Here is a 17387-nt window from a genome sequence, read left to right on the forward strand (position 1 = left end):
TGTAGAAAATCATTAAGAGCCCTGGTGTGAAAGTCTAATGGACCTTTTTTAAGCCTCAGTCTTTTTCTAACCAACTGGAGGACCTTGGGTGAGTTTCTAAAGAATGAAAATATATGAACTCCTGAATGTTGGGTATGGTGATCAACTGTGTGTTGATGAATAATATGTAATAGAGTATATCAGCATATCAAAAGGGTACAAGGTATTCGTTTCGTAAATAGCATTTATTGCTTCAAACTTTCAGAGTATCTTCAATTTTTTTTTTCACTGTAATTCTGTGAAATATCACCCCTATGGGTCCCTAAGTAGAAATACATGGATTTCCTTCTGAGAAATATGATTATAGATGATGTGAAAGCCTAAAAAATATTTGAAAGATAAATGGTATCACTGAAGTTGGTCTTATCAAGTAGCTAAGGATTACAACATAGAAATTTAATAGCTTAATTGAGGTCAGAGTGGAATAATTATGCACCATAATGCCTTATTTATCAGGCATCATAAATTAAATTTTCATCATCTAAAAATCCTATTCAAAGAGCATTGATAAGATTTGAACTCACAGACCTGAGTCCAGTTCCAGACTCTGCTCTTTAATCCCTGTCTTTGACTCAGTTTTAAAACACAATCTCCTTTTTAAAGTGGTAACCAACCAGGAAAGAGTGTTTTGAGGAGTAAATGAGATCAGATTGTCAAACGCGTCCTATAGTAGGCACCACAGAATAGGGACCAGTAGATGTAAGCGATCCCAGCTCCAAGGGCAGTAAAACATTCCTACTCTAATCTTTTTTGAGGACAGTTACTCTAAGTGTTACACATTCAACTTCTTAAACTAAAATGTTCACCCTTTATCTCTGCTGGCTGCCTCAGGATTGTCCTTTCTTCTGTTCATAATTACTCTGTGCCTTAATACAGGTACCTTCAGGGGATAGTGTTTATAGGACTCTTTTTTGATTAAATGGCCCAATCTTGCTGCTGCTTTTTGAATTCCTTTTTATACTCTTTTGGTTTAAAATTTTTTTCTCTCTTGATTTTTAGATCAGCTGGGTGGCTATCTTTAGCAGTGGAATACTGATTCTTTCTCATTTACCCATACTAATTGCCTGTTTGTTAAAAAGAAAAATGGTAGTAACTAAACTTGGCAAAATGATGTCCTCAGTAAAAATAAGATGTTCTTTATGAGGGTGGACAATGAGCACAGACCTCAGTCTGGACCTGGAGCATTCTAGCCTGTGATGTTCTTTGCTTACTTGGAGATGCTCTGATATGGCCTAGATATTCCAAGTATCCATGTGACCGCTCTATAAATGAGGCATTATGTAGGCATATTTTACATGACATAACACTGTTTATGTTGTTAACCAAAAAAAACCCCAGCAATATATAAAATAAGCTGTAGAGTCTGTGATTGATCTACTAAAGGGAACCTTTGTTGTTGTTGTTTAGTTCCTAAGTCATCTCTGACTCTTGTGACACCATGGAATTGTACCCACCAGGCTCCTCTGACCATGGGATTTCCCAGGCAAGAATACTGGAGTGGGTTGCCGTTTCCTTCTCCAAAAGGGAACCTTGCTAAATGTTTTTAGAGTGATGTGCTTAGGAAACATAACAATATAATGGCTATGGTTTTTCTTTAACTTTGTTTGCAAATTCTGTTGAAAAGGCTAGAAACTGGTTTCGTGAATCATGGTTTCTGTAGTTTTTCTCACCAGTGGGTGGTATCAGTGGGTAAAAGATCATTCAGAAGTCATCACTGGTGCCCTTCTGGTTCTGTGTATTATTGAGCTTCCCTCAATATGATTAGTCAGATCAGTTTTTAAGGTAAACTTGCTTATGTTTTATACTATCCTATTAAATCTTCTGACTGATAAAGAGATATAACCCAAATGTATGGTTAGGACGGTAGTGATGCCAAGCTTGTGGTGTAATGGAACGATTCAGACTCAGTTGGAACCAGCCAAAGGAACTCCTGCTCTGGGCCAGATGCTAAAGTATTTGGAGAAAATTCATGCCCTCATGTGGATTCCTAACTTTGTCAAGGCATGGTTTGTGTTACTCATTTAGCTTTCTGAGCTGTTCATAGGCCTTTAATCCCCCTCTTTCATCTGTAATGTTTACATCTTTCAGGCCTTTACCCTTCTCTCATCTCTATTCTAAGCAAAATTCTTTGTTAAATATTAGGTGATCACTGTATTATGCTGTCAACTCCCTACCACTCCCTGATTCCAGGTGTTGTTGTTGTTTTTTTTTAATCTGTCTTCTTTCCTATTATTGGTGGCATCTGTCTCCATCTTGCTTCAAAAGCAGCTACTGTCTTCTGAATTCTCCCTTACAGCTTCTAGCTCCCTGCATCCCTTTCCAGATCCATTTTTGGAAATGTGATACCGTCTGTTTCTACTTTTTTTATTGCTCAGCTGGTCTACCAAGCCTGTTCTTGCCAGTATCTCCTTGTTGCTGAATCAGAGACACCTTTAAATTATCTTGCTTGTCCTTTGAAGGATCTGCCACTGACTGCTGCTTGCCTTTTGGAATGCTTCTCTGTGATGTCCATGGTGCCTGCCTCTTCTGGCATCTCTTTTCTATATAGCCACTCCTCCCCAGTCGTCTTCTAAAGCATCTTTCTTCTGCCTGTGCTTTGCATGTTGGTAGTCCCTAGGTTTCCGGGGTGACCTTCTCACTCAGTATTCTCCATGGATCTCACCCACTCCTTCAATCCAGCATTCCATGATGATTCAGATATCTCCACCTTGGATCTCCTGAGCTATGAACCAGTATATCCAGATGCCTTTTGGACATTTACATATGGATACATCAGAGGCGTTTCAAAACGAAGTGTCTAAAACTGAGTTGTTGATCAACCCAAAGTTACCTATTGTGTAACTCAAGCTGGAAACTTGGGAGCTGTTTGCTTTGTTTGTCCTCATCTTATCTTTTAATCAAAGACTACTTTTACTTTCTGTAGTTATCTTAGTTGCTCCCCTAACCCAGCACACAGATTCCTCATCACCATTGTGTTAGATAAAGTTCTCAGGATTCCTCTCTGTTGGAGAACTGCTACCATTTCCCAACCCCAGGTTCCACCTTTCAAAACTGAGTTAAAGTCCATCCTATTCTAGGGCTTCCACGCTGTTATATTGCTTATGACATTGTGTATATTTTACTTGTCTGATTATATTTTTACTTAAGTAGAACTCAAGTATCTTGTTTTTGTAGCATCTGTGTCTAGCATAGCGTTTGCTTACTTTGTTGTTGCTCAATTGCTAAATCTTATCTGACTCTTTGCAACCCTATGGACTGCAGCATGCCAGGCTTCCCTGTCCTTCACCATCTCCCGGAGTTTGCTCAAACTCACGTCCATTGAGTCGGTGATGCCATCCAACCATCTCATCTTCTGTTGTCCCTTTCTCCTCCTGCCTTCAATCCTTCCCAGCATCAGGGTCTTTCCCAACGAGTCAGTTTTCGCATCAGGTGGCCCATGTATCAGAGCTTCAGCTTCAGCATCAGTCCTCCCAATGAACATTCAGGCCTGATTTCCTTTAGGATGGACTGGTTGGATCTCCTTGCAGTCCGTAGTGAATGTACATGACTAAATGAATAAGGAATGCACAAGTAGAGAGGACAGGCTTTGGGGTCAGACCAATCAGGACCTAAAATCTGGACTCTGAGCAAATTAATGTGTTTGGAAATTACATTTCTAAATCTGAAAATGAGGATACAAATGAGTTGTTTTATGTGAAGCTCCTCGGTACAGTGCCTGGCACATTTTAGGTGCTCTGTAAACTGCCTTCTGAAACAAAGTCGCCTTTATTATTGTTCATTGTTTCCTCTTGCTGCCTAGTACTACTTTTGTAAACTAAATTCATTCTCTAATTCTTAGGGCCTAGGGAGAAATAACCTGTAGCAAGGTCTCCTCTTTAGTTCCAAATGTGACTTTTCAAAATATGGTAATATTTAGTGACCAATTTAGAATGGGAAGAAAAAATAGAAAGCAAACTGACTTTTCAAAGACACTGTGAAACCTCACTGACATTAATTTCCCTTTTCCCAAGTGTGGCCTTGTCTCATTTTTTACACATTTCCCATCTGTAGTGCAAGTTCACTGCTAGAAGAGTGAGCTTAAAGTGCCCTAGGATCTTGTCAACAAAATATTTAATTTTGTTCAGTATTTCTCTGCTTCCCAAAGTGAGGGACACATTTATATACCATAGAAAGGTTTAAAACTACTGTTGAAAAAAAAAAAAAAAGGTTTGTTTTTCTTCAACAGAGCCTCATAATTAACTAGGAATTTCATTAGCCTGAACATCCCACTGAAGTATAGCATTTACGTGGCGGGTCTGCTTGACCACTGCGCCTTCGTCCACCCTTTAAGTGTGGCCAGAATCTCAAACCATCTATTTCACGCGAGTACGTTTCATGTTAGTACGTTTCACGTTAGTAGGGTTAATTACTGTTTTCCTCATTGCTCAAAGGGGAGCCCCAGGAGTGCATAAAAAAATAAATAGGTGCAGACTAGCTCAGGCTTTGCAGTTAACTCTTCAGTGTGAGCCTGAGTGTCAGTTACCTTCAAGTGGAAGACTGCAGAAGAGAGGATCCCTCTGCTTTCCTGGTGGCGGATTTAAAAGTTGCCAGGGCCGCGTCTGCAGGACGGGCGGGGGACACAGCGCCTGATCCAGGGCCGGGCCGGGTCAGGGGCGCCTCCGTGGATGCTCGCAGAGCGAGCGCGGGGAGCGGACCGCCTTCCCCGGAACCCGGCTGGGCAGCTCCCGGGCCGCGCGCCGCTCCCGCCGCCCCCCAGCAGGTCCCTACCTGCGCCGCGGAGCGGGCGGGCGGGCGGAGGGGCGGGGAGGAGGGACGGACGACGCCAGCCGCCGCGGAGCCGCCCGCCGCAGGCCATTCGCCGGCTGTAGCCCCGGAGGGCGGCGGTGCGGCCGAGGGGCCAGCGCGGACCTCGGGCGGCCCGGGCGCTAGTCCTGGGCCGCGCCTCTCTCCCTGCTCGACCGCGCCGGGAGCCGGGGGCGGGCCGCGCGAAGGTGACTTAGAGAGACCTTGCGGTGCCGCCCTGGGTCGCGCCTCCCAGCTGGGCTGGAGGGGAGGCGGAGGGACAGGCCGAGCGCATTCGTGCGGGAGCCGCGAGCTGCGCCGGGCGGAGCGCGCCGCCGGGGGACCCCCGACCCCGCCTCAGGTGGGTGGGCCAGTGCGGGCGCCCGGGCGGCCTCGCTCCGGGGCCCCGGGAAGGGGGCCGGCCGGGCGGGATCGGGGGCTGTGAGTGGGTCCGAGGAGAGTTGGACGCGAGCGTGCGGAGCGCGGCCGCTGGCGCCTGGGGAGGGGTGCGCGGAGCCGGGGACCCTGTCCGCCCGGCCGCGGTGGGTTTGCAGGGGCTCCTGCGGGAAGAGTCGCTGGGGTCGAGGGTGGAGGGGGGACGGTAGTGGAAGCCCCTTGAACGGGTATTTTTCTCGGCTCAGTATTGGTAGTAGGTCAAGTAGGGCCGGAGTGGGAGGAGTAAGACAGTGAAAGACATTGTTGTCCTAAATAACCTTCCAAGTTAGTGATTTTTTCGTTTGTCTCTGCCCTGGCTGACATTGAGATGAACTTAACCGTCCGCTGTTCAGAGGCTGCTAAAATCCCCCGAAAAGAAACAGAGGAGGGGGGAATGCTGGAGTGGACTGAGAAGAGAAAGGGAAATCATACTGGGGCTGGGGAGCTGGGAAGTGGCTTTTAACTTTGTTTTGATTAGCGATTTTTGATTACTCATAGGCTTTCTTTGTAGCCTAAACCAGTGGAGAGTCACGTTCCGCAGCATTCATCGCATGTGGCTAGTTGTTTTGTGTTTTTCTGTTGTGCGGGTGTTTTTTTTTCTTCCTGGATTTGGAGGGAGGATGGTACTGGGGAAGATGCCAGAGAAGAGCTTCTGCAGCTTTTGAGAGTTATTAAAGCTATTAAAAGTTTCTTAATTTTAATCAGGTTCAAAGACAGAACGAAGGCATTTCATTTAGAAGACATAGCATTGCTTAGCAGGAATCTTTTGCAGAAGAGAAAAATGCTTGAAATGCGTGTTGGTGGAGTAATGTGTAGGCTAGAATCTGGAGATCTAAATATAAATTTCCTTTTCAGTTTGAGGACACATCAGAGTTAATCTCCAGGCCAAATAATGTTTGATTTTGACCCGGAAGCTATTGACTTTGGCAAGTTAGCTCAGCTTCAATTGAGTAGATATTTAATCTGATCGTGAAGACCTGAGAGCTATTTTAGCCTTTGTCACAGTGCCACTTTTACTAGATTGTGGGCCTAATGGGATTTGTATCGCTGTGAGTATAATGGCAGAACTCTAGGCTTCCCTCTGTAGAAGATCTTTAAACGTTAATTTCAGGGGATTTCTGTGATGGTGAAAGTGGCCCACATAATCTCCCTTCCCTTAGTTGTCCACTGTGCAGAATGGGGGGGCGGTTAAAAAGTTTATTAGGTTTTCCATATTAAAAGCAAATGCAAAAAAAAAAAAAAGCAAATGCATCTACTGATAATCAAGGTACTATATAAGTACAGTTCAAGCACATTTTAAATATTGTACATAATTTGTAAGATAATTGTGCAGCATCCTATTTTAAGCTCTATGTATAGTTTATACTTTGTTATTTACATTTTCTTAAAAAGGACTGTGAGTTGTGATTACATAGTTATGACTGTTTATCAACTCCACGAAGATTGTAAGGAAATTCTAATTCCTTTAAAAAGTAGAAATTTAGAATTTTTATTCAGTCTGCATTATTCCTGGATTTTTAGCTTGTTGTGTATATAATCCAGAAGTATACTGCTGCAATCTAATCTCAGAAGCGGCTGGGACATAAATAAATGCCAAGTTTATGTACAATTGAGCTGGTTTTCATTTTGATAACTTTTGTGAACTTTTTGAACAGAAGTACATAAGGTTTCTATTAGTGTGAAGTGTGTGGTTTGTGTGTATTAGCCTTGTGATGCTTGGTGTGATCCAAGACTTACCCTGATACGTTTTTGTATCTCACACTTATAACCTGCGTGCAGTTTGTTTGTGTTGTTTGGTGCCATTTTCTTATCAGAGTGCGGTGCCTGACTTCTACTCTAGCTAAATAATTTTTGAATGAGTTACAGGTATACATAATTTTCCTCTCACTTTTAACTTCAGAGTGTTAAATATATAACCCCTGTACATCTTTATAATGATCCGCGATGGATTTGATATGTTACTTTATGCAAAATCTTCTCTTTAGTTCAGTATTTACAGAATGTTTACCTTATAAGATAGTGCTGTACCAGTCTGTCTCCATAAAACTTAAAGAGATTACTGCAAGAGCCAGATGACTGGGCTCTTAAGAGAAATCACAACATATCCAGTGGGGAAGAGAAAGGGATGAATTCCAGCAAACAGTTCATTAAGACTGGAGCAGAGGGGGATGAGTAAAGAGAAGTCAAGTCTAGATGAATAGAAGCAGAGTCTTCTTGAAAAACTTTGTAAAACATACCTGAAGACTTTGGATTATTTGGGGCAGTTAGAATCACTGAAAGATTTTAATCAGGGGAGAGATTTAATCAGATTTGTTCCTTATGAGAAGGATTAGAGGGCAGGCCTGAAAGCAGGGTGGCCAGGTGCAGAAATTCAAGAGAGAGATAATCAGAATCTGAGCCCAGCTGGTGGCTGTGGAAAGGAAGATACAGAGCAGAGAGGAGGAGGAGACTTTGCGATAAACAAGATGACTAGGAGCCGATCATAGATTGGATAAAAGGAATGAAGCAGGTGGAGTCAGATAACTTTAGACTCATGGGGTAAGTCATGGGCTAGAAGGAGTCTGACGTGTAGAGGGTTAGAGAATGAGTTCACCTTTGAACACGCTGACATGCAAATAAGATCCTCCTGACTAGTCCAGTAAAAACTTGGGAATCTTTAGATTGGGAGTCACCTGGGTTCAACATGGTGATTGAGGCTGAAGAAGTAAACATCACTTAGGAGAAGTGTCCCTTGAAATCAAAGGATTGAATTCTACCTATGGAAGAGAGCCCGTGGAACGGACTGTGGAAAAGCAGCCTGAGAAGGCAGGGTCTTGACCAGGGAGCCCAGAGGACAGGAGGCGAGGAGACAACTCAGACTCATCTGAGTTGAGTCTCATCGCCTCTCATGTTAGGTTTGGTAGCCAGGTGTCTTTGATGAGGGAAGTTTTCAAAGCAGGATAGCATGAAGCCTGGCTGCAGTGAGCGGAGGATTGAGTGGGGAGTAGAAGGTAAAAATGATGAAGATAGACTGGGATTCAGTCTCTGTAGACAGTCTGTGGATAATTACACTTCTGTTCCTTTCTTTCAGTCCTTCACCTCTTATTTATTTTTCTTCTTCCTGCCCTGGTAGGGCCTTCTAGACAATGTTGAAATAGAAGCCCAGATGGTAGGAATCTTTGTTCATGCATGGTAAGTTTTTTTTGGCCTCTAGGCATATGGGATTGAACTTGTCTCTCCTACTTTGGAAGCTCGGAGTCTTCACCACGGGACCACCAGGGAAGCCCCTGTCCCTAGTGTTTAAAAGGAATTAATGATTCCCTGTTAAAAATATTTGGTGCATACCATTTATAAGATAAATGAAGTTCCCTCTCATTCTTATATTGCTGAGGGTTTTTTTTAAATCATGAAAGGGTGTTAAACTTACCAAATGTTCATTTGTCAAGAGAATCATGAGGTTTTTCTTTTATTTGTTAAGATGGCAAGCTATATTTTTAGATTCTTTTTAGCGATAAACCTTCCTCATGTACCTGGAATAAACTTAATCTGGTCATATGTATTATTTTCAACATTAGCCTCAAGTTCATTTCTTTCGGTTTTTAGCATCTGTTTATAAGTGAGATTGGTTTGTAGTTTCCTTTTTTGTTCTGTCCTCATCAGGGTTTAATATCAAGGTTACACTGGCCTCATATAATGAGTTCAGGAGTGTTCCCTTTTGCTGTTCTCTGAAAGAGTTGTATAAAATTGAAATGGTCTAGTTTTTAAAAATTTAGTGGAATTTTCTTATAAAACCAACTTTGTGAATTTTTGGACTGATAATTAAATATATTTAATGGTTATAGTGCTATTTTAGTTTTCTGTTTCTCTTTGGGTCAATTTTGACACGTTATATATTTCAAGGAATTTTACCTTTTCCATTTAGGTTCTGAAATATAAGGAAGTTCTTAATATTCTTTTATTGTCTTTTTCACCTATGTTATGTAATTATATATTCCCTTTTCTAATCTTTTCCCATTTTTTTCTAATATTTGGCCATTTCCAAATGAATTTTGCTCTCTTTGTAAGATCAGACTCATTAAGGCTTTGATTATATTTCAAAGAAATACCTAGCTTTTATCTAGTTCATCTTTTAAATTTCTGTAGTTATCTCTTTTGTCCTTGAGTATCTATACATTTATTCTGTCTCCTTAAAGTGGATGTGTTCAAAATTCTTTTCCAGATTTCAAGTTGTATGTTTAATTCTAGTGTTTTCTAATTTAGTGAATATATCACGGTTAGCTTTATCCATTATTTTGATTATTTTAGGGACTTGAATGAAATATTTCCTAGACTTCATCATTCCAGACGAAGGGCTGCTAATGTATGTAGAGTTGTTGTCTAGTCGCTGAGTCATAGCTGGCTCTTTTGCCACCCCATGGGCTGTAGGTGCCAGGCTTTTCTGTCTGTGGGATTTCCCAGGCAAGAATGCTCCAGTGGGTTGCCATTTCCTCCTCCAGGGAATCTTCCTGATGGGGATTGAACCACATCTCCTGCACTGGCAGGTGGATTCTTTACCACTGAGTCACCAGGGAAGCCTGTATGTAGAATAACGCCCTCCTAATATTTAAACCTGAAACTTCTAGAAGGTTTTGGTGACTTGTTTTTTTTTTCCTCTTATCCAACTTTCCTTGTTTTCATTGCTTGGCATTTCTCTCCGTTTCTCTTCCCCACCTCACTGGTCACTTTCTTCCTCTTTCCCTCTCACCCCCTCTTTTTTATCCCTAGATACTTTATGCAGTGGAAGAAGGATGACCGTCTTCCCTTCCCCTCTTCCCTACTTTTTTCTCTGTCTCCCGAGCTTTCTGCCCTCTGACCCCTACCCCACCTCCATACCCGGAGAATTTTTCCATTATCTGCTTCCACATAGTCTGTCTTGTTTCTTCCTTCTTAGAACCCTGGCTGCAGCGCAAAGGAGGAAGATGCCAGTAACTTGGGTCTAATTTCCTTTAGATGCTCAAAGGTTCATCATTCTGTATCTCATGATTTTTATTATTCCTTAGGCAGTTCAACTGACAGTAAGGTTAGGGAGAGGATAGGGTAGGCCTAGGGAGGTGGCCTAGATGGTGGAGTATGAGCTGCTGTTACTTAGAGTCCTGAAATGTGGTCTCCAGTGTTAGTGACTCAGGACCCCACATTCCTCCTGGGTAACAGGGTTATTGACATAGATCCCTTCTCTCTACTTCATGAGTTAGTGCGAGACTCAAATAAGATATGCATAAACCTGTCGGTCCTGTGTAAGAGAGCCTTCTCATGCTTAATTTTCAGAAAAATGTCTTGAAAGGATTTTGTGCTCAGTTCAGGGACAGAGAAGTGGCATAAAAGTGGTTTGTGGCCTGGGGTGTTGGATCAGAGAAACCCTGGTGGGAAGAAGCAGGTGGAGTGACCAGAGCTCAGCTGTGCTCAGCAATCCAGCAGGATTCATAGGGAGGCCTTCGTCCTCTGGGGCGGGGAGCTCACAGCGTCCCCGGCTGGAGACACGGGCGCGTTGTTACCTGTGGCGGCCGGATCGTAAACTGCATCAATACCATCTGTTCCTTTACCTGTGGTTTTATTTGATGCATTCAGGACACTGTGCCTTTGTGAGGCACTTGAGAAGTTACCCTGCACTGAAAATGTTGATATGAGGGAGATTTTGTTGTTCTAGGGTCTAAACAGCTGCATTACAAATGAAGTTTGGGGATATAATTCTCCTTAATAAAATTTCTTAGAAATGATTTAAACTTTCAGTATTTTCTTCACTTATTTTTGTTACTTTATTTTGTGTTATGGATGAGTTGTTTAAAATCACCAATCCATAGGCTCAGTCTTAGATTGTAGAGTGTCTCCTCAGGTGCTATTAAGGTTTTATTGTGGGCTAAGGTAGATCCCAAGCTTCCCAGGTGGCTCAGTGGTGAAGAATCCACCTGCCAAGCAGGAGACTCTGGTTTGATCCCTGGGTCAGGGAGATTCTCTGGACTAGGAAATGGCAACCCACTCCAGTATACTTGCCTGGGAATTCCCATGGACAGAGGAGCCTGGCAGGCAACTGTCTTTGGGGTTGCAAGGAGTTGGACATAGCTTAGCGACCAAGCGACCACAAAGGTAGATGGGCAGTGTACAACAGAGAGGAAAGTAAAGACTCCTCTTCCATTGTGGTTCCTCCAAACAACAGAGTTTGAAATAACTGATACTGTCGATCTCTTCTCCTTCATTTTTACAGATGAGAGTAGGGTCTGGGGAGAGGGCTCGATACCTCCCCGAGTTTGTGTAGTTAGAAGGGGCTACTCTTAGAACCAGAACCAGGAATCTGCCTCTAATTGCTATGCTGAAGAGCAAGCCACTATATCACACACAGCTTGAATTAGGACAATTCACCTGTTACAGAGAAGACAGTTCACCTTGTTTCGAAGCTGAATTGGCCATTTCTAAGCTAATTTCTCAGCTCGATAAAAGGATACCAATTTTAAAAATAAGCAGATGGCCAAGAATATTGCAGTGTCTTCACATTTTGCACAGAATAGCTGTATTCCAGGTCTTCAACAGGAGACACTGTATCTTTTTGTGAAAATTTTGTTTGGTGTAGAGATCACATTTTTGGAATACATAGAATTTACCATGTCTCTAAATATTGTAAATTTCATCCTAAAATTAAACAAGACTATCAGAATGCTACAGCCTGGGTTATATTTTCTTGATTTTCTGAAAAAATGTCCCTCACTGAATTTTAAGTTGGAATTACCCCTTTGGTTGCTATTGAGGGGACATTTCAAGAGCCAGAAGTGGCATTATTGGTTATTCTGCAAATACTCTTAATCCCCTTATATGTTACACTGAATGAGAAATTAGAGCCAAGGGCAAAGAGGGAGTTGTTTTCCCTAAAGAGCCAGTTTTTTTTTTTTTTTCCTTGTGGATAATTAAAAGGGCATAATTGTATTTCACTTTCTGGTGTGGCCTTAAGAGAATGCAGCCCCAAGTTTGTGACTTGTCCGCAGTGTCTGTGTAGGCACCATTGCTTGTAGGTCCTACCCTAATCTGCGCCTGAAGTCATTCTGTTTTCATGGTTTAGAAGTCACGGATTACAGCATTCACTTGTGAACCGACTGGATGTGGCTGGGCCTTGGAGTGCATTCAGATACCATGATGGTAATTTGAGTATAAAGTAGTAAGTTCTAAGTAAATAGTTGTTAAAATGTTTGGAATAGATTTGTACTTAATAACTGTGGTTTTATCTTATGTGAAGAACATACACATTTTGATATTTAGTTGACTTTGTAATAGATCATTGCGAGAACCCAACTTATACTGTATAATGGATGTTACCATGGGAGCCTTTTTTTTTTCACATTAATGCAAATCAAACTAGCTGTATATTTTTGTTTGCAGAAAAAAGTTTAATTACTTTTATTTGTTGTAAAATTCACGTAGCATCAAATTTACCATCTTAACCGTTTATAAGTGTATAGTTCAGTGGCATTAAAGTACATTCATATTGTGGTGTAACCTTAACCACCATCTATCTCCAAAACTCTTTTCATCTTCCTAAACTGAAAATCTATATCCATCAAACAATAACTCATCATTCTCCTCTCCTCCCAGCCCTTGGAAGTCATTATTTTACTTTTGTCGCTCTGAATTTGACTACTTTAGGAATCTCATATAAGTGGAGTCATACGTTATTTGTCTTTTTTTAACTGGCTTATCTCAGCATAATTCCTTAAAGGTCCATCCATGTTATAGCTTGTGTTAAAATGTCCTTTTTTTTTTTTTAAAGGCTGAATAATATTGCATCATATGTATATATACCACATTTTGTTTATCCACACATCCATCAGTATTGCATTTGGGTTGATTCAGCCTTTTGGCTGTTGTGAATAATGCTCCTGTGAACATGAGTGTACAGATATCTCTTTGTGTCTTTGCATTGAATTCTTTTTAGTGTATACTCAGAAGTGGAATTGCTGAATCATGTGGTCATTCTATTATTTAGTTTTTGAGGACTTACCATACTGATTTCCATAGTGGCTGTACCATTTTCCATTCCTGCCAACAGTGTGCAAGGGTTCTAATTTCTCTGCATCTTCCCCAACACCTTCTCTTTTCTGGGTTTTGTTTTTGTTCTTATGGTAGCCATCCTGTTGGGTTAAAAAAAAAAAAAAGAATTTTTTATAAGTGGAATTAATCCTGTTTTCTATCCAAATATTAACCCCATGGTTGCCAGACTCTCTCTTCTTACATTGGTTCATAATTGCCCTTCAGAGCAGTAGGCTTCCTCTTGTCAAACCATTCAGAAGTTGCCCTGGCTGACGTGTGGTGAAGGATGCATGCACGCTCTCAATTCTTTTTCCTCCAGCCAGTAAAAAACAGCCACACAAACCAGGGATGATTCTTAAGGTTTCCATGGACTTTAGACTTTTGGTTTAAGTCCATGTATGTGTATTCTACTTTAATAGTATCTTTCTGTACTTTAGATACTAAATGTTGATGATTTGTATTTCAGAAGATAATTGCTCAGTTGAAAATAATTTTGTCTGCATAGGAAAATGAAAGCAAAGATATGTTTGAATCATGGAAGATATAAAAGAGACAAGGAACCTGATACACAGTTGACCCTTGAACACCGTGGGTTTAAATTGCATGGATTCCCATTATTTTCTAATAGAAAATACTATAGTACTACATGGTCTGTAGTTGGTAGAATCAGCAGATGTGAAAGAATCTTGGATATGGAAAGCAGATTATAAGTAACAGTGGATTAACCCCTGCATTGTGCAAGGATTGGCTGTACTTGAGAAGAGTCAGGCCTACCTTCAGTTGTGCAAGGGAAGTAATCAAGTAAATGTAATCAAGTAACATTTGTTACTCAAGACCAGAGCATGATAATTCTAAAGTGTTAGAATTGGACTGGGAATTTAACATATTCTGTAGTGAAATTATTATTATTTAATCTTTAGCCATATTTAGTAATACAGAATTTCTATAAACTCTGAAGTCAAAGAAATATTTTAAAAATAAGATGGAAACTTGGGAAAATGTAACCACAAAATTATAAAAAGGGATCTTAGAGGCTAATTTTCCTCCCTTTGCAAGAATCTCATCTCCAACTTCCTGCCAGCGAGATGGTACTTTTACATGCCATGTAAACACTGCCACTGATGGGCATACAGGTGGTGGGTGCCAGTGGTTACAGGCTTGGAGCCTCAGTCAAACAGACCTGGGTCTGAGCCCGGCTCCATCATTTACTGGTTCTATGATCCTTGGCAGGTCATGTCATCTCAGTGAGCTTGAGTTGCCTCATAATTAATGAAACGTACTTCATAGGATTGTGGGAGGGTCACATGAGGTAGCGCACCAAGTATTTATTGCCACCACCTCTGACACGCGGAAGACATACCTAGAGGTTAGCTCCTGCTCTTCTAGGTGCTACTACCGCTGTTACACTTGGATAACCTTCAAGGGCCACCCATTCCACTGTAGGAAAATGATGAATACTAGAAAGTTAAAAAATTAAGATGAGGTTTTCCTTTTCTCTTTTCCTTTTTAAATTCATGGTTTCAAATCTGCGCTCTGTGACTTTTTCACAGAAAAGTAAAAGGGTTTGTCGTTGTCGTTCAGGCCCTCCATCGTGTCTGGCTCCTCGCGACCCCATGGACTGTAGCCCGGCAGGCTCCTCTGTCCGTGGAATTTTCTAGGCAAGAATACTGGAGCTGGTTACCATTTCCTACTCCAGCGGCATCTTCCTGACCTAGGGATCGAACCCTACTCTCCTGCAATCTCCTCAGAGATTCTTTACCTCTGAGCCACCAGGGAAGCCCTGAAAAGGAACTACTTCTCTTGACAGTTCCTCTGGTATTTGGAGCATCCTGTACATTCCTCCTTTCCCCACCCCAGACATCTCCAAGTTCCTTCCGCAGTTACTCGTGTGTCAGCCTTTCCAGACCCTTCCTTCTTACTCTTCACGGAGCCCCTGCGGGTACTGTCTTGAAAACATGTCCCCCAGAAATGAGCCTGGCACGGGTCCCGTACGATGCCCTGTGGGGTGAGGCTGCCTCTCCGGCCTCTCCTTTGCTGCCGTCTCACCCAGCTCACTTTGTTCAGAGGACAGTGGCCTCCTGTTGTGCCGCAGACTCACTGGTGAGCCCCTTCCTACCTCAGAACTGCTACTCCTCCCCTCCCGGAGCACTCTTCCCTGACGCCTGCCTGCCTCTCCCTCACCCCGGTCGCCCGGTGAGTCCTCTGGACACCCTGGCTCCCAGGGCTGCCTTCCCCCTCCCGCCTTTATTTTGTCCTTAGCATTTCCACCGCTCAACACACCGTGTGTTTCCCGCCTTCGCCTGTTTGTCTCCCCACGGTAGACCGGAAGCTGTGTGCGAGCAGGTACTTTTGTCCTCTGTGTTCCCTGCCAATGCCCACAGCCTGGAATGCCTGGCATGGTGTAGGTGGTGGATGAATGTTTGTGGCCTGACAGCACAGTGCGAGCGAGAATCGACTTCCCTCTCCTTAAAAGCTGGACTGTACTCTGCTGGGAAGGGGTGCTTGGGCGCCCCCGGTTCAGTCATGGCTCATTTTTTCTTTTGAAAAAAAAGAAAAAAAAATCAGGGAAAGATTTAAGTGCACTTGAAGTAGGGAAAATTAAAATCCATGTTCATTGTTGTAAGACTTTGAAAATTTTTCCAGTCACTTTGATTGCTTAATCAACATTTTATATAGAATCTTACTTGCTCATAAGGTTTTTGTTTTGCAAAAATCAATATTGGTCATTAAAACAAGAATGTGTATTCTTTAAATGTAACTAAACAGAGCTTTCCAAGTAGTGGGTTTAAGAGTCATGATCTTGTCAACCCTTCCACTGGGCAGAACCCTACACCAGGTGCTTGGTCTCTGCTGTGTGTCAGTTCAGTTCAGTCACTCAGTTGTGTCCGACTCTTTGCGACCATGTGAATCGCAGCACGCCAGGCCTCCCTGCTGCTGCTAAGTCGCTTCAGTTGTGTCCGACTCTGTGCGACCCCATAGACAGCAGCCCACCAGGCTCCGCTGTCCCTGGGATTCTCCAGGCAAGAACACTGGAGTGGGTTGCCATTTCCTTGTCCAATGCATGAAAGCGAAAAGTGAAAGTGAAGTCACTGAGTCGTGTCCAACTCTAAGTGACCCCATGGACTGCAGCCCACCAGGCTCCTCCGTCCATGGGATTTTCCAGGCAAGAGGACTGTCCATCACCAACTCCTGGAATTCACCCAAACTCATGTCCATTGAGTTGGTGATGCCATCCAGCCATCTCATCCTCTGTCGTCCCCTTCTCCTCTTGCACTCAATCCCTCCCAGCATCAGAGTCTTTTCCAATGAGTCTACTCTTCGCATGAGGTGGCCAAAGTATTGATGCTTTAGCATCAGTCCTTCCAAAGAGCACCCAGGACTGATCTCCTTTAGGATGGACTGGTTGGATCTCCTTGCAGTCCAAATGACTCTGAAGAGTCTTCTCCAGCACCACAGTTCAAAAGCATCAATTCTTCAGCCCTCAGCTTTCTTCACAGTCCAACTCTCAAACCATAGCCTTGACTAGATGGACCTTTGTTGGCAAAGTAATGTCTCTGCTTTTGAATATGCTATCTAGGTTGGTCATAACTTTCCTTCCAAGGAGCAAGCTTCTTTTAATTTCATGGCTGCAGTCACCATCTGCAGTGATTCTGGAGCCCAAAAAAATAAAGTCTGACACTGTTTCCCTATCTGTTTCCCATGGACTTGCAAAACTTGGGAAGCAGTGCTTTAAGACACTTGATTCATTAAAAACAAGTTGTTCATTTTTAATTGGAGGATGATTGCTTTACAGTATTGTGTTCGTTTCTGCCATACATCAGCATAAATCTGCCATAGGTGCCCCCTGGCTCTTGAACCTCCCATCCCATCCCTCTCCTCTAGATTGTCACAGAGCACAGGTTTGAGCTCCCTGAGTCATACAGCACATTCCCACTGGCTATCTATTTTACTTAACTCATTATTGACTGGGGGATTTTGCAGAAACTGACCCCTGTGGCTGGCGATTTGTTTTGTAAATAAATACTGAATAGTCTCCAGACAATAAAGTCTGTGTAACAAAAGACATATTGTAAGTAATACATCTCTGGTCAGTAATGTGTTAA

General features: G+C 42.5%; 1 protein-coding gene across 5 annotated transcripts in view; it reads left to right on the forward strand.

Moving 5' to 3' along the window:
- OSBPL1A (oxysterol binding protein like 1A) overlaps window positions 1-17387 on the forward strand; it is a 219987-nt gene that overhangs the window by 97407 nt on the left and 105193 nt on the right. The window contains exon 1 of one of the 5 annotated variants that reach the window (XM_069569004.1): window positions 4656-5182. The exons of 2 other annotated variants lie outside the window; for them this stretch is intronic. The gene's annotated coding sequence lies outside the window, so the exon portion shown is untranslated. Of the gene's footprint in view, window positions 1-4655; window positions 5183-17387 lie in introns of those variants that run through there. 2 more of the 5 variants (XM_069569005.1, XM_069569006.1) reach the window with 2 other exon arrangements.

Source organism: Ovis canadensis, chromosome 23 (genome assembly GCF_042477335.2).
Source record: "Ovis canadensis isolate MfBH-ARS-UI-01 breed Bighorn chromosome 23, ARS-UI_OviCan_v2, whole genome shotgun sequence".
Taxonomy (NCBI): domain Eukaryota; kingdom Metazoa; phylum Chordata; class Mammalia; order Artiodactyla; family Bovidae; genus Ovis; species Ovis canadensis.